Source organism: Equus quagga, chromosome 2, assembly GCF_021613505.1.
Source record: "Equus quagga isolate Etosha38 chromosome 2, UCLA_HA_Equagga_1.0, whole genome shotgun sequence".
Lineage (NCBI taxonomy): Eukaryota > Metazoa > Chordata > Mammalia > Perissodactyla > Equidae > Equus > Equus quagga.
The window spans coordinates 38,851,350-38,875,383 of record NC_060268.1 but is presented as its reverse complement, the minus strand read 5'-3'; the positions used below and the strand labels follow the sequence as shown (position 1 = coordinate 38,875,383).

Below are 24,034 nucleotides of genomic sequence, written 5' to 3'. Positions count from 1 at the left end.
CAGTGTTAAGCATTGTCACCCTTTTTTTTTTTTTTTAAGATTTTATTTTTCTGGGCCTGGCCCAGTGGCGCAGCAGTTAAGTTTGCACGTTCCGCTTCTTGGCGGCCCAGGGTTCGCCGGTTCGGATCCCAGGTGTGGACATGGCACGGCTTGGCAAAAAGCCATGCTGTGGTAGGCGTCCCAGGTATGAAGTAGAGGAAGATGGGCGTGGATGTTAGCTCAGGGCCAGTCTTCCTCAGCAAAAAGAGGAGGATTGGCAATAGTTAGCTCAGGGCTAATCTTCCTCAAAAAAAAAATCATTTATTTTTCCTTTTTCTCCCCAAAGCCGCCCGGTACACAGCTGTGAACTTTTAGCTGTGGCTCCTTCCAGCCGTGGCACACAGGATGCCACCCCAGTGTGGCCCTACGAGCAGCGCCATGTCCGCGCCCAGGACTCGAACCGGTAGAACCCCGAGCTGCCGAAACAGAGCACAGGAACCCAACCACTCGGCCGGCCCCGCATTGTCACCCTTCTAATCAAAAACCTTCAAGGGGCAACAAGATAAAAACACCAGCTCCTCAGCCTGAAGCTCAAAGCTCTCAGTAGGAGGGCCATAACCCTCTCCCTCTCTAACCTGACTGTCTATGATAGCCCTAAACAAAACCTCATTCTAGCCAAACTGCTCCCTGAACATACATGCATTGCCCACCAGGTGACTTTAGCTCACAATACTCATCCCTCCACCTCCCCAAACAACCTTCATACCCATGACTCTTCTCCAAATCACCATCTCTTCTGCAAATAAGGTTCTACCTCAGTAAGGAGCAGGAAAGGAGAAGAATACTGCCACTGAGGAAGCATGAGCACAGGCACAGTAGCTTGAATATGAATATGATATTCACACACACACACAAATAGTGTCCTATGAGTGAACATAGAAGGCATGGTGAGATATAAAAGGAAATAAAGCCATTCAGGAGGATGGTTAAGAGTTATGTGACCTTACGCAAGTTACTTAACTTCTCTGGGCTTCAGTTTCTTCACATGCAGAATGAAGGTAGTAACAGTGCCCATGTTATAGAATTGTGGCTATTTACTCATTCACTTAGCAAACATTTTCTGAGCCCTTACTTTGTGAGCCAGCATTGTTTCCAAGTGATGTGGAGACAGCAGTGAACAGGACAGACAAAAATCTCTGCCCCGTAGTACTTAAATTTTAGCAAAGGAAACATCAAACAAGCAAAATAAGTATATATATGATATGATAAGTTATCTAGTGATGGTGAAAATAAAATAGAAAAAAAGATAAAAAAAATAAAAATAAAATAAAGCAGAGAAGAGGGAGAGGGAAAAAAGCAAAATGCTAATCAAGACATGAAAGAATTGAGAAAACAAGCCATGCAGTGTTCCAGACAGGGAAAATCAGGAATGAAAGGGCATGACCAAGAAAAAGCAAGGAGGCTAAGGAGATGGAACAGAGCAGGGTGGGGGGCGGGGTGAGTGGTAAAAGATGGGGTCAGAGAAGTAAGAAGGAATCAGATCACACAGAACCTTTATAGGTGACTGTAAAGATTTTAGCTTTTATTTTGCCAGAAAAAGATGTCACTGGAGGGCTTTGAGCATGACATGACCTGACTTTAACAGCATCTCTGATTTAACAGCATCTCTCTGGCTAGTATATTAAAAATATACTATATGAGAACAAACTCAGGAGGAAGAACCCACTTAGGAGATTAAATTAGATAATGGTGCTGAACACAATGCCTGGCATATAAGTAAGCATCTTTTAAAAGGTGGCTATTTTTCCTGGGGTGGGAATGAATTTCTCATCCTGTTGCCCCAAACACAACCAGCTGAATTTAAGGTTGAAGTTTTAGGGCAAAGCATGTGTATTTCATATAATCTTAGGCTCATCAAAAATAAAAATGTTTAGGGGCTGACCCCGTGGCCTAGTGGTTAAGTTCAGTGTGCTCCACTTCAGTGGCCCAGGTTTGCTTCCCAGGCACAGACCGACACCACTCAGCAGTGGCCATGCTGTGGCAGCGACTCACATACAAAACAGAAGACTGGCACAGATGTTAGCTCAGGGCAAATCTTCCTCAAGCAAAAAGAGGAGGACTGGCAACAGATGTAACTTAGGGTGAATCTTCCTCAGCAAAAATAAATAAAAAATTTAAAAAGAATTAAAAATTAAAATTAAAATGTTTAAATAAATAATAATTGATGACTTCTATAATGATTCCCTAGTTCCCATAAAGGCAATGCAGAAAGTCTGTTCCTATCCACAGCTTTACTAGCATGTACTCAGAAGGTAGAGTGTTATCAAAAAACAAAATTAAGGGGGCCAGCCCAGTGGCATAGTGGTTGGGTTTGCACACTCCACTTCAGTAGCCCACGGTTCATGGATTCAGATCCTGGGAGGAGACCTATACACTGCTCATCAAGCCATGCTGTGGCAGCGTCCCACATACAAAATGGAATAGGATTGGCACAGATGTTAGCTCAGTGACAGTCTTCCTCAAGTAAAAAGAGGAAGATTGGCAGCAGATGCTAGCTCAGGGCCAATCTTATGCACCAAAGAAAAAAAAACAATTTGAAGAAATAAAGTATGCTTCTGCATAAAAATATTTCAATCTGGAAAAATCTGCTCTTTTATAATCTACCATATTTCAAATGGTACCAATATTGGTTACTTCTATTGATCTAATTATCTTAAATTCTTAGTGGCAATATAAAATGCTAGTTGTTAGAACTAGCGCTATTTAAAATAAAAAGGCAGCTATAACACTTTAAAAGAACTAAAAAGTAACCTACAGTGCTGAAAAGCTTTCATTTTGAAAATATAAATACAGTTAACAGCTTGAAAAACACTACAATTGACACTAACAAGCACAATCCTGGTAAGGGGTCACCTGGGTGGAAAAAGGACCACGTGTACTCTAACCTCTCCTTCCAAATCCAGTGAATGCAACTTGGGACTACATTCTTATGTGACTCCAACTTCTACATTAGGCTCAGGGCCATGAGACTATCCCATTCCCGCTCCTTAACCCTAAAGCCCTCTACTATCACTTCAAGCTACCCCAGACTTTGTCTATGAAATCAAGACTCCACACCATAGGAACTCCACAGTTCCAAGAGTCAGCTATGGGCTGTCAAAACCACTGAAAAAGGCGTTTCAGTTTGTAAGATGATTATCATGTTGATGATAACAGCAACTATTTACTAACTGCTTACTATATGTCAAGCATTGTTTTTAGCACCTTACATTCTTATCTCATCAATCCTCACAACAAGCCTAAGGTAGATTATTATTATCCCCATTGCATTGATGAGGAAAAGTGATGAGAATTTAAGTAACTTATAAGAGGCACACAGAAAGTGGTGGAAACCAGGAGAGGCCTCCAGAGAGAGAGAAAGAAAAAAGATTGGTTTAAACAAAGGATCAAGAAACCAGAATAGAAAGGGACTTCTCAAAAGGAGCACTGGAAGCTAGAAGAAAAGGCTTCAAAAATTCTGATGGAGGGGCTGGCCCCATGGCCAAGTGGTTAAGTTCACGCGCTCTGCTTCAGTGGCCCAGGGTTTCACCAGTTTGGATCCTGGGCACCGACCTAGCACCGCTCATCAAGCCATGCTCAGGCGGCATCCCACATGCCACAACTAGAAGGACCCACAACTAAAAATACACAACTATGTACCAGGGGACTTGGGGGAGAAAAAGGAAAAGTCAAAAATAGTAATAATAATAACAAAAGTTTTTTTAAAAAAGAATACATGGTTAAAAAAAAATCTGACGGAAAACGATTTCCAACCTAGAGTTCTACTAGTCTACCTTCATGGACGGTCAAAGCGGTAGGTGTATGACAGAGGTCATCAAACCACTAGGCCTGATGTCGGTTCTTATAATTAGTTTTACTGCAACACAGCCACGTCCGTTCATCTATGTACTGTCGTCTATGGCTGCTTTTGCAATACAACAGACAGCTGCATTGTTCAGGCAGAGACCCTCTGACCCACAAAGCCTAAAACATTTACTATCTGGTCCTTTACAGAAAACATTTGCAAACCCCTGCTCTATGAATATAAGAGCCACTGACAGCTATGAAACTGAAGCGCTGTGGCAGTTGATAAGAGTTTAAACACAGTGCTGAAAAATAATGGTAAGACTACAATGACACATTTTCCTGGGGAAAAAAAAAACACGTTTTCAATACTACTTAAAGACAGAGCTAAGAGATCAGCTGTTGATTTTTATCCAAGTACATACTTCCTACCATTTCAGGCATTCTGAAGAAAGCACCCAGAAAATGTATAGTCATTATTAAATTATTTGGAGAATAACTATAAAATGTGTACACTTGCCAGAGGTTTTGCTTCTTTTATTCTCTGGCTGACCATCTTTTGAATGTTCGGCTACTTGTTAGTACTTCCAGTGAAGGAGGACAGGGAAAATAAAAATACATGAAGGGCAAGCTGGCGAGTCCTGTTATATCAGCAGGTAAACACTCATTGAGAAAAGAGCTGGGAACTTATAATGTGTTACCAAAACTAAAGTTTTAAAAACCAACAAAGTAAGTTCAATATAAGCCAACAGTGGGATAGATCTGTAAAAAACTCTAAAATGGAGGTGTGGTATCCGGATCCCAAGAGGAAATAATTCTCTATATGCTGGGCTGGCTTGCCTAAATCTGGACTAGTGTATCCTGTTTTGGGCATCATCCCTTTTTTTTGGTTTTGTTTTTTGAGGAAGATCAGCCCTGAGCTAACATCTGCTGCCAATCCTCCTCTTTTTGCTGAGGAAGACTGGCCCTGAGCTAACATTTGTGCCCATCTTCCTCTACTTTATATGTGGGACGCCTACCACAGCATGGCTCACCAAACGGTGCCATGTCCACACCCGGGATCAGAACCGGTGAACCCCAGGCCACTCGAACCGGAATGTGTGCACTTAACCACTGCACCAGAGCCAGTCCCATGGGCATCATCTTTTAAGAGGACCAGAGGAGGCAGGAAGGCTGGTGAGAATATGCAGAAACTATGATGTATTAAAGAAAGATTGAAATCATTGGGAATTTTATTGGGAATAAAAATTAATTTTTATTTTTGTTTTAATTTTAATAAGCATTACTATAGCATTAAACATTAAAGCCATCAAAAAAAATTTCCACATTGAATTCATTAAACAATCAATAAATATTTATTGAAATACTACAGGCCAGGTACTGTTCTAGGACAGATGAAATCCCTGACCTCTTGGGGCTTACCATTCTACAGGGGAACAGAGAAAATAAACAAATAAATGCATAAATAAATAATGTAATTTCAGATATCTACAAACTTACCACTGACCATAACTTTTTTCCTTTGAATTTCCATATGCATGTATACATATTTTTTTATGTATGCTGCATTCTTTCATAATTTAAAGCAAGATCTTTGCAATTCAAGTTCTACTTTGCATTTAATATTATTTTGAGATCATATTTTCCAAGTTGCTACATGGTCTTTAATTTGTATTTTTCACTTTTGCGTGTGTGTGTGAGGAAGATTGCCCTGAGCTAACACCTGTTTCCAATCTTCCTCTTTTTGCTTGAGGAAGATTGTCCCTGAGCTAACACCTGTACCAATCTTCCTCTATTTTTTGTATGTGAGACACCACCACACCACAAATTGATGAGTGGTGTGTAGGTCCATGCCCGGGATCCAAACCCACGAACCTCAGGCCACCAAAGTGGAGCACGCAAACTTAACCACTACACCACTGGGCCAGCCCCTGTATTTTTCACTTTTAATGCCACAATTTACTTAATATGCCTCTATTCTTCAAGAAATAGGGGCACCTAAGTATATAAAGTAATTATTAACAAACATAAAAGGAAAACTGGACAGCAACACGATAATAGTAGGAGACTTTAACACTCCACGTACACCAATGGATAGATCATCCAAACAGAAGACCAATAAAGAAACATTGGCCTTAAACGACATGGTAGACCAGATGGACTTAGTAGATATATACAGAACATTCCATCCAAAAACCTCAGAATACACATTCTTTTCAAATGCACATGGAACATTCTCCAGGACAGATCACATATTAGGCCACAAAACAAGTCTCAATACATTTAAGAAGATCGAAATAATACCAAGTCTCTTTTCTGACCACAACAGTGTAAAACTAGAAATCAACTACTGGAAGAAAATTGCAAAAGCCACAAATATGTGGAGATAAAACAAAATGCTACTGAACAATGACTGGGTCAACAGAGAAATCAAAAAATACCTGAAGACAAATGAAAATACAGCATGCCAAAATTTATGGGATACAGCAAAAGTGGTTCCAAGAGGAAGTTTAAAGCAATAGAGGCCTACCTCAACAAACAAGAGAAACCTCAAATAAACAATCTAACAGTGCACCTAAAGGAATTCAAGAAAGAAGAACAAACAAAACCCAAAATCAGTAGAAAGAAGGAAATAAAAATCAGAGCAGAAATAAATGAAATAGAGACTTAAAAAAGATAGAAAAAAAAAATCAATGAAACTAAGAGCTGGTTCTTTGAAAAGATAAACAAAATTCACATACCTTTAGCTAGACTCATCAAGAAAAAAAGAGAGAAGGCTCAGATAAATAAAATCAGAAATGAAAGAGAAGAAATTACAATGGACACCTCAGAAATACAAAAGATTATAAGAGAATACTACAAAAAGCTATGCACCAACCAAGTGGATAATCTAGAAGAAATGGATAAATCCTTAGAATCACACAACCTTCCAAAACTGAATCAAGAAGAAAAAGAGACTTTGAATAGACCAATCACCAGTAAGGAGATTGAAACAGTAATCAAAACCTACCAAAAAATAAAAGTCCAGGACCAGACAGCTTCCCTGGTGAATTCCACCAAACGTTCAAAGAAGACAATACTTATCCTTCTCAAACTCTTTCAAAAAACTGAAGAGGAGGGGAAGCTTTCTAACTCATTCTATGAAGCCAACATTACCCTGATACCAAAACCAGAGAAGGACAACACAAAAAAAGAACATTCAAGTCAATATCACTGATGAACATCGATGCAAAAATCCTCAACAAAATACTAGCAAATCGAATACAACAATACATTAAAAAGATCATATACCATGATCAAGTGGGATTTATTCCAGGGATGCAGGGATGGTTCAACATCCACAAATCAATCAACATGATACACCACATTAACAAAATGAAGAATAAAAATCACATGATCATCTCAACAGATGCAGAGACAGCATTTGACAAGATATAGCATCCAGTTATGATAAAAACTCTGAATAAAATGGGTATAGAAGGAAAGTACCTCAACATAATAAAGCCCATATATGACAAACCCACAGCTAATATCATTCTTAATGGAGAAAAACTGAAAGCTATCCTTCCAAGAACAGGAACCAGACAAGGATGCCCACTTTCACCACTCTTATTTAACATAGTATTGGAAGTCCTAGCCAGAGCAATCAGGCAAGATAAAGAAATAAAAGGGGTCCAACTGGAAAGGAAGAATGAAACTGTCACTATTTGCAGATGACATGATTTTATATAGAGAAAATCCTAAAGAATCCACCAAAAAACTTTTAGAAATAATCAATGAATACGGTAAAGTTGCAGGATACAAAATTAACATATAAAAGTCAGTTGTGTTTCTATATGCTAACAACAAATTAGAAGAAAGAGAAATTAAGAATACAATCCCATTTACAACTGCAACAAAAAGAATAAAATACCTAGGAATAAACTTAACCAAACAGGTCAAAGACCTGTACACTGAAAACTATAAAATATCATTGAAAGAAACAGAAGACGACACAAATAAATGGAAAGATATTCCATGCTCTTGGATTAGAAGAATTAACATAGTTAAAATGTCCATACTTCCTAAAGCAATCTACAGATTCAATGCAATCCCTATCAAAGATCCAATGACATTTTTCACAGAAATAGAACAAAGAATCCTAAAATTTATATGGAACAACAAAAGACCCTGAATAGCCAAAGGAATCCTGAGAAAAAAGAACAAAGCTGGAGGCAACACACTCTTTGATTTCAAAATATACCACAAAGCCATAGTAACATGCAACATGCAACATAGTAACAAAACAGCATGGTACTGGCACAAAAACAGACACACAGATCAATGGAATAGAACAAGAGCCCAGAAATAAACCCATACATCTATGGACAGCTAATTTTCGACAAGGGAGCCAAGAACATACAATGGAGAAAGGAAAGTCTCCTCAATAAGTGGTGTTGGGAAAACTGGACAGCCACATACAAAAGCATGAAAGTAGATCACTATCTTACACCATACACAAAAATTAACTCAAAACGGATTAAAGATTTGAATGTAAGACCTGAAACCATAAAACTTCTGGAAGAAAACATAGGCAGTATACTCTCTGACATCAGTTTTAGCAGTGTATCTTCAAGTACCATGTCTGACCAGACAAGGGAAACAAGAGAAGAAATAAACAAATGGGACTACATAAAACTAAAAGCTTCTGCACAGCAAAGGAAACCATCAACAAAATGAAAAGACAACCTAACAATTGGGAGAAGATATTTGCAAACCATATATCTGATAAGGGGTTAATATCCAAAATATATAAAGAACTTATACATCTCAACAACAAAGAAACTAACCCAATTAAAAAATGGGCAAAAGATCTGAATAGACAGTTCTCCAAAGAAGATATACAGATGAGCAGCAAGCCCATGAAAAGGCTTGAACATGAAAAGATGTTCCACATCACTAATTATCAGGGAAATGCAAATGATATCACCTCATGCCCGTCAGAATGGCTATAATTAATAAGACAGGAAATAACAAGTGTTGGAGAGGATGTGGAGAAAAGGGAACTCTCACACACTGCTGATGTGAGTGCTAACTGGTGCAGCCTCTATGGAAAACAGTATGGACATTCCTCGAAAAGTTAAGAAAAGAACTACAATATGATCCAGCTATTCCACTGTTGGGTATTTATCCAAAGAACATGAAAACATGAATGCATAAAGATACCTGCACCCCTATGTTCATCCAGCATTATTCACAGTAGCCAAGACCTGGAAGCAACCTAGGTGCCCATCAAGGGATGAATGGATAAAGAAGATGCGGTATATATACACAATGGAATACTACTCAGTCATAAAAAAGGATGAAATCTTGCCATTTGTGACAACATGGATGGCCCTCGAGGGTATTATGCTAAGCAAAATAAGTCAGAGGGAGAAAGTCAAATACCATATGATCTCACTCGTAAACAGAGGATAAAAAAACAACAAACACATACATAGAGACAGGGATTGGATTGGTGGCTACCAGAGGGGAAGTGGGGAGGGAGGAGGGTGAACAGGGTGATTAGGTACATGTGAGGTGATGGATTGTAATTAGTCTTTTGGTGGTGAACATAATGTAATCTACACAGAAATCAAAATATAATGATGTACACCTGAAATTTTTTTTTTACGATTTTATTTTTTTTCCTTTTTCTCCCCAAAGCCCCCTAGTACATAGTTGTATATTCTTCGTTGTGGATCCTTCTAGTTGTGGCATGTGGGACGCTGCCTCAGCGTGGTCTGATGAGCAGTGCCATGTCCGCGCCCAGGATTCGAAGCAACGAAACACTGGGCCGCCTGCAGCGGAGCGCGCAAACGTAACCACTCGGCCACGGGGCCAGCCCCTACACCTGAAATTTATATGTTATAAACCAATGTTACTGCAATTTAAAAATCAATAATAAACCAATAAGTGAACAATATAATTTCAGATACCTACAATCTTACCACTGACCATAACTTTTTATTTCTCTGAATTTCCATATGCACGTGTATATTATTAATGTATTTTTATTTTTTCATAATTTAAAGCACGATCTTTGCAATTCAAGTTCTATGCTTCATTTAACATTATTTTGAGATCATGTTTTCCAAGTTGCTCCATCGCCTTTAATTTTATTTTTCACTTTTAATGCCACAATTTAGTTAACATGCCTCTATTCTTCAACAAATGTTCTGCCCAGCCTTTCCTATAAGCATAACAAAGGACCAGGGTGGGAGTGATTTCCCTCTCCAGAGGAACTCGGGCAGGGTGGACACTGAGTTGTTGGAGTTGCAGGAGGACTTTAAAACTGATAGTAGGGGTCTGGAGTATTAGGACTAACATGCTTAAAAAAGAAGGACACATGGCATATCCAATCACTCTGGGCAAAATCTCACGTAGAAAGAGAATTCTTGTTGAGGTGAGAAAGTAGAGGTACATGGGCTCAACTCAGGAACCCTGGTTGACTATAGGCAAGGAAGAAATCCAGTCCTCTGGCATGTTTACACTGTGTAATAGTGCACTATCAAGCCCAGAGGAACTTGTCTCATATTCCTTGAAAGTCCATGACGTAAGAAACAAAAAGCATGAGGCTAATTTAGGGAACTTTAGTATGAGGAGAAGCTAACAGGTCAATAAGGGCAGTTATGAGGTCAACACTGGTAATCACAAAGGCACCACATAGGTCAGTTCTTAGACAAGATCACGTAGGAACACCAGTTGCAGATTAAGGCCACCAGGCAGCAGAGGTTTGTGCAACGTTGCCTATTGCAACAGAATCAACAAATCAACACCCAAAGAACAGTCATGAGCCACTCAACAGTCCACCAGGATTTGGAAGGATTTAGTGATAATCAGCCTCAAAATCAAAAATGATTTTCATTATCATTGCCTAGGAAATTTAAGATGGGAGGGTGAATCATGAAGATAATTTAAAGGGTCATTTGAAGGTTGTCATGGAAGCAGGAATAGACTATCCCATATGCTCAGTTAAGTAAATCTAAAGGAAGGTTAATGAACATCCTCCCAAAAAGAGAGAAAATTTTAAAGGACATGATTAATTCATTCAAGAAACACTATGTTCTTACAATGTACCACACTCTGTGCTAAGTACTAGGAAAACAACAAAAAACATGTAGACTAAATGCAATATAGTGTCCTCAATTGGATCCTGGAACAGAATAAGGACATTAGCAGAAAAACTAATAAAATTCAATAAAGTATGGAGTTTACTTAAAAGTAATGTACCAACATTGGTTTCTCAGTTTTGACAAATATACCATGGTAATGTAAGATGTTAACATTAGGGGAAACTCGGTGAGAGGTGTACGGAAACTCTCTGTATGATCTTTGCAACTTTACTATAAATCTAAAATTATTCCCAAAAAGAGAAGTTTACTTTAAAAAACTCAGTCATAACGGTGTAGTCACTGCAGTTCCTCAGAAAATGAAACAGAATTACCATATGATCCAGCAATTCTACTTCTAGATATATTCTCAAAAGAACTGAAAGCAGAGACTTAAAGAGATGTTTGTTCACCCATGTTCATAGCAGCACTATTCACAACAGCCAAAAGGTGGAAACAACCGAGGCGTCCATCAACAGATGAATAGATAAACAAAATATGGTCTATACATACAATCCAGCCTTAAAAAGAAAGGAGATTCTAACACATGCTACAACATGCATGAACTTTGAAGACATTAGGCTAAGTGAAATAAGCTAGTTCCAAAAGGACAAATATATTGTATGATTCAACTTATATGAGGTACCTAGAGTAGTCAAATTCATAGAGATAAAAAGTACAATGGTGTTGAGGGTATTCTGTTAAGTGAAATAAGCCAGACAGAGAAGGACAATCTCTGTATGACTCAACTCATATGTGGAAGTTAAACATGTAGACAAAGAGAACAGATTAGTGGTTACCAGGGGAAAGGGGAGGTAGGGGGATGGGCACAAAGGGTGAAGGGGTGCAACTACTACATAACTAACAAACAATAATGTACAACTGAAATTTCACAAGGTTGTAAACTATCATAATCTTAATAAAAAGTTTAAAAAAAAGTAGAATGGTGGCTGTGAGGGACTAGGGGGAGGAAAGAATGGTAAGTTTTTATGGGTACAGAGTTTCAGCTTGGAAAAATGAAAACTCTGGAGATGGAGGGCGGTGATGGGTGCACAACAATGTGAATGCACTTAGTGCCAAAGAACTGTACACTGAAAGATGGTATATTTCATATTATATATATTTTACTACAATTTAAAACAATAAGAGTGGTATAAGCACAATGATAGAGGTTTAAACAGAGCACTTCTGTCACCAGAACAAGATCTAAAATGAACTGACTTCTCTGAGACTATAACATCTAAGATAAGTTTTTAACAAGATGGTCATACTAGGGAAAGAAATGGGGGAAGGGGTACTGAATACAGACAGAGGCACCATAAGTACGGTAATCTAGAGCACGGGTCAGCAAACTACTGCCCCATAAGCCACATCCTGCCATCTGTTTTTATACAGTCCACAAGCTAAGAATGGCTTTTACATTTTTAATGGCTGAAAAAGAATTAAAATAATAAAATTTTATGACATGCAAAAATTATATGAAATTCGAATTTCAGCGTCCATAAACAAAGTTTCCCTGGAACACAGCCACAACCATTTATTTACATATTGTCTACGGCTGCTTTCATGCTACCTCAGCAGAGCTGAGCAGTTGTGTCAGAAACAGTAGGGCCCACAAAGCTTAAAATATTTACTATCTGGCCCTTTACACAAAAAGTTTGCCAACTCCTGGCCCAGAGGCCTGAAAGTAGCAGATGTAGTATGAATAAAATACACATGTGTATGAGGGACACACAAGGCAAACGAGACAAGCTATAAGGGAGCGGGCTTTAATGTGCTAAAGAATCTGAATTTGTCTCGACTTGATTCCATTTACTAGAAGTCACTAAAGAATTTTACTGAGACTAATCTGATCAAAGACAATTATCTGCTTGTTTCTAAAGGTATCTGAGCTATTCATTTTACTTACTAAAAAACAAAATTTACCACTAAAAAAAAAAAGAAGCCTAGAAGCTTATCAAAAAGGTTAACACTGGTAGGTAGCATATTAGAAATTTTTATTTCTGGGGCTGGCCTCGTGGACGAGTGGTTCAGTTCATGCACTCCGCTGCAGTGGCCCAGGGTTTCGCCGGTTCGAATCCTGGGGGCAGACATGGCACCGCTCATCAAGCCATGCTGAGGTGGCATCCTACATACCACAGACAGAAGGACCCACAACTAAGAATATACAACTATGTACCAGGGGGCTTTGGGGAGAAAAAGGAAAAAATTAAATCTTTAAAAAAAAAAATAAGTACTTTTAAACTCATGTTCATATACACATACAAAATTTGTTCTCTAGGTTCTGTACTCTTCTCCCCCCGACCCTTAGGCAGAAGGAGAAAATATGCCTAGGAAAACGTACACATAGCAAAACTATGAAAGTATGCCTTCGTCACACTTTTAAAAGATAAATGACATTTCATCTTTTCAAATTATGTATTTGCTTTATAGATGTGAAAGAATAAAATGTTTTGAATGCAACATACTGGCAAGCTGCACTCTTCCTATATAGGGCTTTCATCACATCAGAGAGCCAAACCAATAAAATGTTACTGAAACTGGAAATGCTAAAAGATAGGAGAAAATGCAGAGCTTGCAAGTCAAGTCAAAACGTTGAAAACTAATGCAAGATAAGACTGAGTATAACTCTGAGAATATAATTATGGTCTTAAGAAATGCAAGGTCCTTGATTTATACCACATTACTTTGCACTTACTGATACACTGCTTGTTAAAATTAAATTCCTTTTTAATGTTATGTTTCAGTTCCTCAACTAAATTGTCAGGGATTCACGTGCAAGGAACCATGCCTTTTATTTCCTTTGTGTGTCCCTCACAGCACCCCATACAGTACCCATATATGGTAGGTGCTCAATACATGCTTATGATTGAATGACAAAATAATTAACCCTACTTTGAGCTCAAAGACTGAAATTCTCACACCTACAATTCACATGAGTAAGCCTCCCTCTAGGCAACAGTTTAAAGGACATTCCTGGGGCGAGAACTGCTGATTCTACTGGATTTATCATATTAGGTTTCTTCTCCAGCAAAGAGCTCAAAGTACACGTGTAATGTTAAAATAGAATTCCTGACTACTGAGAACGTAGGTGGGAAAGTGGGCAAGTGCAGGAAGAATCTATTATAATAGCTTGCCTCCAAAGAATAAGCATTATTCAGCCCTAGAGATGAAAATATTCCTAAATGTCTCTGAACTAAGACTCCTAACTGATATCACTTTATTAAACTTTGTACGGGCTAAATTCCATCACAATGAATATCATTAAAACCAAAAACCCACCATAGAAAAAAAGTCCTAAAAAGCTCAGCTAATGGTCCATATGATTGTGTATTCTAAGATCTAGTTTTAATTTATTTACTCTCTTTTGTCAAAACTTCTAAACTTTTTCAAAGCATTATGATTGACCATCTACCACATGCCAAGCACCAGGGAAATAAGTGAATTAAAAAGCCAGTCAAGGGGCCGGCCCAGTAGCATAGCAATTAAGTTTGAGCACTTCACTTCGGTGGCCCAGGGTTTGCCAGTTCGGATCCTGGGCACGGACCTAAGCACTCCTTGTCAAGCCATGCTGTGGCAGGTGTCCCGCATATAAAATAGAGGAAGATGGGCACGGATGTTAGCTCAGGGCCAATCTTCCTCAGCAAAAAGAGGAGGACTGGTGGCAGATGTTAGCTCAGGGCTAACCTTCCTTAAAAAAAAAAAAAAAAAAAGCCAGTCAAGGGCCAGCCCTGGTGGCCTCTTGCTTAAGTATGGCATGCTCTGCTTCAGTGGCCCGGGTTCAGTTCCCAGGCACAGACCTACACCACTCATCTGTCAGTGGCCATGCTGTAGTGGCAGCTCACATACAAAAAGAGGCAGATTGGCAGTGGATGTTAGCTCAGGGCAAATCTTCCTCAGAAAAAAAAAAAAGCCAGTCAAAATATCAACCGATTTTGTATTCTGCTATAAATTAAAGTACAAACAACAGAGCTAAGAGAGTACTATGCAGTGAGGAGCCTATTTCTCTCTGGGGAAATTACATAGGAAATTTAAGCTGACCATTGAAGACGGAGTCGGAATTTGAGTAGGAAGAGAAGAAAGAATATTCCAGGCAAATAGAGAGCTATTTACAAGTAGAGCACATTGGGTTTGGCAGGAGTGATAAAGAGGAGAGAAGATAAAGAGAAGAGAAGATAAGGAGGAGAGAGAGGTAGGATAGAGTTGGACTATGATGTGCCGGATATACTAAGCTATGAAACTTGACATTTATGGCCCCATGTAACAGAGAGAAGTGAAAATCTTCAGGTAGGACAGTGACAAAACCTCAAGAATCAGTTCACATAAGACATTATTTAAGATTATACCATATAGACATTGTTCAGTAAATACTGCGCTGATACAGATACAAAAGAAATCTAAGGGGCCGGCCCTGTGGCCAAGTGGTTAAATTCGTGCACTCCGCTTCTGCAGCCCAGGGTTTCACCGGTTCAGATCCTGGGCATGGACATGGCACCGCTCATCAGGACACACTGAGGCAGCATCCCACATGCCACAACTAGAAAGACCCACAACTAAAATATACAACTATGTACTGAGGTGATTTGGGGAGAAAAAGAAAAAAAAAAAAAGAAATCTAAGTGCAATCTATATCTCTGCCCATGCTTTCAACTGAGCCTCAGGGCTCAGTCATTGGCTCTTGTCTCTATTCCCTGGCTGATCTCACCAGACTCACGTTTTTAAATACCATCTATGTACTGATGACATCCCAAATTATATTCTCAGCCCTGACTTTGACTCTAGACTCCAGACTTGAACAGTTAACTGCCTACTCAATGGTTATTTCTGGATATCTAGTGAGCATCTCAAACTCAACACAACCAATAAACTGTTCACTTTAAACTCCAAACTAGTTCCTTCCAGTTTTCCACCTCTGTACATGGCACCAGTTGCTCTAGCTAAAAACCATGAAATCATCTTTGATTCCTCTCTTTCTCTCACTTCCCATAACCAACCTATCGGCACATCCTATCAGTTCCACTTTCAATATATCCTGAAACCGACCCCTTCTCACTGCCTCCATCATTGCCCCCTGATGCAAGCCACCATACTTCATCGTCCCACTCCAACAACTTCCTAAATGGTCTCCTCCTACCCCTCTTGCCTCTACAGCAGTCCATGGGATCTTCTTAAAACATAAACTAGGTTTATCATTTTTCTTCATAAAACTGTCCAATGGATCCCATCACACACAGAATAAAACACAAAGCCTACGGGGCTGGCCTGGTGGCGCAGTGGTTAAGTGCGCACGTTCGGCTTCAGCTGCCCGGGGTCTGCTGTTCGGATCCCGGATGCGGACATGGCACCACTTGGCAAGCCATGCTGAGGTAGGCGTCCCACATATAAAGTAGAGGAAGATGAGCACAGATGTTAGCTCAGGGCCAGTCTTTCTCCAAAAAAAAAAAAAAAAAACCAAACACAAAGCCCTTCCAGTCTGCAAAGCTCTACACCATCTGAGACCTGCCAACTTCCCAAAATCATTTCCTACCACCATACCCCACCATCACTACCATTAACTAACACCCCAGCAAACTCCCAACTCTACCACACTAGCCTTCTCACACTTCTCTGAAAATCCCAAACTGATTCTCACCCCGAGTCTTTGTATGAGTATTCTTGCTGCTTGAAATGCTCCACATGTTAGCATGACTCATTCTTTATCATTCAGGTCTCTTTATGTTCAAGTATTACCTCAGAGAAGCCTTACCTGGCAACCTACCTAAAAGAACCACCAAACCCATCACCACCACTCTCTATGCTCTTGTACTATTTTCTTCACAGCACTTTGACAATATCTGAAATCATACTATTTGTTTATTAGCTTATTACCTACTAGAATGTAAATTCCACAAGAGCAGGGACTTTGTCGTATTCACTGATCAATCCCTAGATCTGGTATAAAACCTAGCATACAGTGGGGCTCATTATTTGTTGAATGAACAAATTTACTAATTGTTCTATCTTATTTATATCTTCATCATGTTATGCATAAGTGAACAATTCCTTCCCCATCCTTTGAATTTAGATCTAATTCATGATTACCAGGCTGTTCTTCCTAGAACAGGATTCTAAAATAGTTTAAAGACTGTTAAAACAAGCTATACTATACTAACGCCTTTAATTCCTTTCTATAATTAGCCCTTCCAGCAACTTGGCCAGTCATTTTTCTTTGACTATAACTTCCATTATCCTCTTGCTATATTATGAGGCTTGACAGTGTACTACTTATTATAAACGCTATTGATAAAGATGGACCGACATGCCCAGAATATTGTAACAAGTACTTCTTTTTATATTGCAAGTAACATAAGTTATAAAAAATAAACTATAGAAAAGCAAACATTTAAAAACCAAACAGGTGGGGGATCAAGAGTGACAAGTCATGTTGATAGCATGTACTCTAACCCCACTTTCATCATGAGAAAAACATCAAATCCCAACTGAAGGACACGCTACAAAATATTGGACCAGTATTCCTCAAAACTGTCACGGTCAGCAAAAACAAGGAAAGTGTGAGAAACTATCATAGCCAAGAGGATCCTAAGGCGACATGATTACTAAAAGTATTGTGGCTATGTAATGGACGGTTCTAACAGGCAGTGGCTGCATATGAACTCTCTAGAGATGTCCCGGAAGATCAAGCAACCAGCTTTGTGTGCAATGAAGCTATGACCATCTTGGTCATATATCCTTTATGTTTGTTTTCACTTTTTCCGTACCTCACTTCCTTTTTCCCCCTCACACCTTCTTCCCTGGAGTTTCACCCATCAATAAAATATTAGTACATTTTAAAAGAAAAAGTATTGTTGGGGCAAGCCTGTTGGCATAGTGGTTAAGTTCATGCCCTCCACTTCTGTGGCCAAGTGTTCATGGGTTCAGATCCGGGCATGGACCTACACACCACTCATCAAGCCATGCCGTGGCGGCACCCCACATACAAAACAGAGGAAGACTGGGACAAATGCTAGCTCAGCAACAGTCTTCCTCAAGCAAAAGGAGGAAGATTCGTAACAGATGTTAGCTCAGGGCAATCTTCCTCATGAAAAAGAAAAAAAAAGTATTGTGGTATCCTGGACAGGATCCTGGACTAGAAAAAGTCACTAGATAAAAACTAAAAAATCAGATTAAACTATGGACTTCAGTTAATAATAATGTACCAATATTTATTGGTTCATTAATTATAACACATATACTCATATAAGATGTTAATAAAAGGGAAAACTGGGTGTTGGGTATTTGGAAACTCTCTATACTATGTTTGCAGTTTTTCTATAAATCTAAAACTGCTCTAAAAAATAACTTTTTTAAATTAAATTCATCCAAAAATCCTACCACTCAAATAAAATCACTGTTAAAGTTGTATACCATTTTTTACTTCTATGTAAATGGACACATATAGGTATACTCCTACAAAAACATGATCATACTACACATAATTTTTTAACCTTTTTACATTCAATATACATAATATGCTTCCCAAGTCATTAGTAGAAATCTATTATCACATCTACTAGCTATAAGGTATTAGCCTCTACGAAGGCACCATATTTATTTAACTAATTCCATATTGTTTAAAGTTTAAGTTTTTCTAGTTCTTTGCTGTTATAAAAAATACTTTATAAATGCTATTAACAAAAAATACCTCAAAGACAATTCTCAAATGAACATCTTTGCAAACTTACCGGTTAGTGCCTTAGCAAAGAACAGGAGCTACTGAGTAAAAGGACATACAGGTTTTTAATGCTCTCAGTAAGCATAGCCAAAACGCCCTCCAGAAAAGATTATCAAATATAAATATCCACGAACAGCAGTGTATGTGTGTGGCAATTTCCCCGCTCCTGTGCCAATACCAGATACTAACATTGTACTACATATATGCCAATCTCTCAGACTGGGGGATAAAAGGTTGTGTTATTTGTTTTTAAGTGAAAAATAAAGTATTTTTCTCTTTATTGGTTATTTTTATTTCTCTATGTGTGTGATCTACCTACTCATGTCTTTTACCCATCTATTAGATATTAAGGTCATTAACCTTCTAGATCCAACACACAGTGCAAACTTTTGTCCCAAGAATCTGCCTGCCTTTGCTCATCACTGGATCCCCAACACCTGAAAAACTGCCTGGCACATACTAAGCACTCAATAAATATGTTAAATGAATATTGAATGAATAAATTTATCTTTTTAACTTTATGGTGTTTTTTGCCCACTAGAAGTTGTTTTATGCGATAATTCTATCCATCTTTGCCTTTATGGATTCTGCCTTTGCAGTCACGCTTAGAACAGTTCATCCTATTGAAGAGTGAAAAACAGTTTACCCATTTTCTTTAAAGTGGTAATTTTCTGACTTCACATTTCATATTTGAATATTTTAATTCACCTGGATTTTATTTATTTACATTTTAAGGAAGGATTCTTTTTTCAAATGGTTAGCCAATTATTCCAACACAATTCTGAAATTCTTTCTCAACCAATATAAAAGGCCACCTTTATAATACTAAACAGCCTTATATATTTCTAGATTTATTATTCTGTTCCACTGCTCCATCTACTCCAGAGTTACTACTTACTGTTTGGATTATCATGGCTTTATTGGTATATTCACTATACTAGTACCCTCCCTCACTTTTCTCTTTCAAAATTTTTCCTACTTTACAGGTTCATTCTTCCAAATGAACTTTAGAATCATTCTGTCAAGTTTTCAAAAGGAATTCTCCTTGGAATTATGTAAAATTATCAGCCACGTGACCTTGTGCAAATTATTTAGTCTCTCTGTTGCTATTTCCCTCACTGGAAAAGTGGAGATAATAGTAGTTACCTCATAGCTTTGTTATGAGAACTAAATGAATTAAGACATGTAAAGTACCATGCCAGAAAGATGTTAATATTATAATTGTTCAGAAGTGATAACTATTATTATAATAATTGCTCAACAAATGCTTTCCAGATTGTGCTCCCACAAAATTCAAAGGCTCTTTAAGATACATCGAAGGGTGGCATAAAACAGAAGCAGTGATATGAAAAATGTATAAATTATGCCTGCTTCATTTGACTAAAGCCTTGACCTTTGGGAAAATGAAGAGCTGGAGCTGGGAGCAGAGAACCATGAAAAACACCAAAGGCTGGTGACAGGAAGCCTCAAGAATTTTATAAAGATCGTCCCACGTAGTGGAGAAGACTTCTAGGTTCTTCTCGTCAGCCTTATAGGGCATTATTAGCAAGTCCCGTCTAACTACTTCAGTTTCCCCATCTCCACAGTTAAGACATACGACTTATCTCTTGATTTCTTTCCAAGAAACACACTGGGACTATACGCCTAAAAGACAGAATACTTTCCAAATGAGATAGTGGGCAGGTATCAACGCTATTCATAAATATGGACAGACGTGCCTAGTATATCGTAACAAATTACCTCCATCAGGTTTCTCACATCACTGTAATGGGCGGCGGAGTAGTATTGCTGTGGGTTTTTAACTGTGGGGAGCCGGGCTCCTCTTATAACAATTAACAATTTGTTCATTGCTAATTCTTTTGACATTTGCATGACATTGGGATTAGGGAGAGGTCATATACCATATGAAGGGCATAAAAAAAAAACTATGTCCTATACAGAGCTGTAACATAAATGAAAAAAGAGAGACCGACGGGGCAACACGACTTGCTAATTACAAAAGGAGCCAAAGGCCTAGGTCTCCCCATTCCCAGGCCAGGGCTCATTCCACCGCACCACCCAGCTTCTCGCCGACGCCTGCCACGCTTCGAGGTGGGAGGAGTAAAAGCAGACAATCCGGCCGCAGCAAGGCGCTTGAAAACCACAGGACGGCGCAGCCAAAGGCACGTGACTGGCCACGCCTCTCCCCTCCCCCCTCCCCGCGCCAGCAGCACGCGCTGCCAACCTCGTCATGTGACCTTCACGCGGCCCCAGCGCTCCCCCTGCTAGGCGACTCTTTCCAGCAGCCATTTTGCCGAGAACTTGTCGTCCGTGCTCACAGCGGAGCAGGACGCCACGAAAAGCCGTGGCCAGATTTTACAGGCCGCACACGCGCCTCGAAAGAGCGCTCCGGCCGCGGGGGCTGAGGCGAACCTCACTGAACACGTCGCACCCCGGGGCGCCGGGGAAAGCTGTGGGTGCGCCTCAGCCTGCCATTGGCTGGGGCGTCCACGTGACGCATCGCCCCCCACCCTCTCCTTCCCCCCTACCCACAAAAACACCCAGACAGGCTCTTAACGCCTCGCGCCAAGTACACGCCACTGGGCGCGTGGAGACGGCCGGGGCGCGTGGCAACCAAGGCGCCTGCGCGTACCTGCCAGGGCCGACCGGAGCGGACCCACGCCCCGCTCCGCTCACGGGTCCGGGAATCCTCGCGCTGCTGGACCACCCGGCTAGTCATTGGCTGCCAGGTTGGGTCACGTGTTCGTCTCGGGCCCTCCCCTAACCGCTAATCACCTGGCACCGTGCTCGAAGCGGCTCCGAAAGTCGTTCGCACGCGGAAAGAGAGGGTAGTTAGAGGACCTCCTTTTCTGCCCTTATGGGGTTATAGTCCTAAAGAGGAAACGAGAAAAACAGGGTCTCGAAACGACGTAAGCTCACACCTACCGGTCTAACCTCGCGTGCTCCTCCAGGAGCCGGGAACCATCGCCCTTGGGCGCTCCCCGATGCACGCCGGGATACGCCTGGCGCCCCTCAGTGTGCTGCAGAGCATGCCGGGAAAAGCACCTCTCCCGATTTCCTGGCTCTCACCTCCCGGGTGTTCCTTTCCCGTCCCCGTGAAAGCCGGGTCCTTGGGCTGGGAACGAGGCGATTTGGGTAATTATGGGAGTGTGACTGGATGTAACAGGCACTTTCAGTCCCCTTTCCCCCACTTGTTCGATCTGTGTGGTCTTGGGGGAAGCCGCTTAACCTTTCTTCGTGGAGCATGCATTCAGTCAGCGCCTGCTGAGTGTCTTTGTAAATATTGCAAAAAACAGCAAAGGTATTTGCCTACAAGTAAACTATCAGCCTTTCGTGGCCAGTGGAAAAAGAATGCTAATTTAAGTACAACTTAGTACAAACCCTACTAGGTAGTGGAAATAATACTTAGAATTTCTCTTGGAATAAAAGAAGAGATCTTTGTTAGGAAATTTACTGCTATTTTAGGAAAAGTGGGGGTGGGAGGAGCAGGAGGCATTTTAAAGGGGCCAGAGATGTGGCTCTATTACACTTTCTGGTTCAACCTGATCTAGCTATGGTATATTGGAACCGAGAAAAACACCGTCTGCTAAAGGTGAGAAAAGGTGGTCTTATATCAGGAGTTAATTTTGTAGTGTATTCACAAACCGACGTCCAGGCCAATACCTGACATTCTACTCCCATGAAACCCCCAATTAAAACAATTCATTACCTCTTCTGCTTTGAAGTCCATTCCTCAGCTTTGCTGATTTCAAAACTTTTTTTCAGTTAACGAAGGGATGATTAAGCTTGGGGAATTTGACTAGCACTGGTCAGACTCGGAAGAGTGCTGATTTATAAACTAGAAATTAAACGTATTTATAATATGGTTACCAAGGCAAGACGTACAGTTTTGGGCACCCTTTTCTGGTTTCAAAGTATTTGATAAGCCTAAATACTTATCCGAAAATTATTTTCTGACTGGAAAATCAAAAGAAAGGGAATTCCATGATCGTATATAATAAAACCATTAAATTATAAGCATATCTCTGTTAAACTTGAAGTTTATAAAACACTTCAATATGCTTTATTACATTTAATCCTAACAACCCTGAGAAAAAAGTACTACACTAACATTACCATCTTCTGAGACAATCTTGAGTGGGAAACTGGAAAATGTTTCTTAACACGTTCTTTAGGCAATTGTGATGCACAACTAGATTTGGGGCTCTTGGCTGCAGTGGAAAGAGCCCAGGCGTTAAAGTCAGACCCTTCTGGGCGATCATGCAGTTCTCTCACTTACTGTACTTTGATGTTGAACAGGTTTTTTAACTTTTTGATCCTCAGTTCCTTTAACTGCAAATTAGGGCCAATCATACCTAGTCTTTGGATTGTCACGATGCTTCTGAGATAAACCTATTTAAATCACCTGTCACAGCCCCTGAGAAATAGGACGTACTCTGCATATGTGAGTGGTAAAGGTTGTATTCTAACCAGCGTGCTGTACTCTATCCAGTGGAGCAGACTCTTGCATCCTTTTTTCTCCACTATTCTGTTTCTCCCCTAGACAGTGCTAGAGGCACACTAACAGAGTCTTACACTGCACATCTTTTTTAGACTCCTTGGTGACTCTTGCCCATCTGTTGGTACATATTGTTACATTATCTCCCACCTTCAGTTCAAGGTGGTTTTTTTTCCTCTTAACGTATTAAAATGCTGAACGGTAGATGTTATTAAAGTAAAATAATGATGATACAGAGATGCTTAGAGGGTGGAGGGGGCACCTGTGCCTGCGCTTCAAGGAGGTTAAAATTGTTTGTATTAAATGCCTCAGAGTAAAGACTCCCTCAAAACTCGCTCTCCTCTTCACTTTATGTAACACAATGTTTTAGATGCTCCCTTCTCAGTCTCCTTCCAGTGATTCTATTTCCTCTCCTACCTTCATCATTCGCTCCTAAGAAAGGGAGGCTTTAACTAGAGCAGAGCTTCCCATAGACATCTGGAATTCAGTATTTCCAAAGTCAAACTAATTGTCTGTCCCTTCACGCCACACACCAGCTACTACTGCAGTCCTTTCACTGGGCAATGACACCACCGTTCCAGTGTCTCCCAGTCTAGGAAACCTCCGTTATCCTTAACTGCTCCTTCTCATCTACTTTCTACATTCAGTTGGTCACAAAGTTCTGTTGCTTCTATTAATTAAACATCTTTTAAATCCAACCCCAACTTTCCATTTCTTCCACAATTGCATTAATTCAATCCTTATTTCTATAAGACCCTACAAATATAACTATTTCATTATAATGATAATAGCATGTTAAAGTTGATTTCAGAATGCAAAACTTGTCATCTATATTGTTTTACAATAGACTAGTAAAAGATTTGTAATGTCCTA

General features: G+C 39.8%; 1 protein-coding gene across 10 annotated transcripts in view; it reads right to left on the bottom strand.

Moving 5' to 3' along the window:
• MGA (MAX dimerization protein MGA) overlaps positions 1-21,684 on the bottom strand; it is a 156,808-nt gene extending 135,124 nt beyond the window's left edge. For 9 of the 10 annotated variants that reach the window (XM_046652484.1, XM_046652496.1, XM_046652497.1 and 6 more), the window contains exon 1: positions 21,589-21,684. The gene's annotated coding sequence lies outside the window, so the exon portion shown is untranslated. Of the gene's footprint in view, positions 1-21,295; positions 21,357-21,588 lie in introns of those variants that run through there. The other variant, XM_046652486.1, reaches the window with a different exon arrangement.
• Between the last annotated feature and the right edge of the window lie 2,350 nt (positions 21,685-24,034).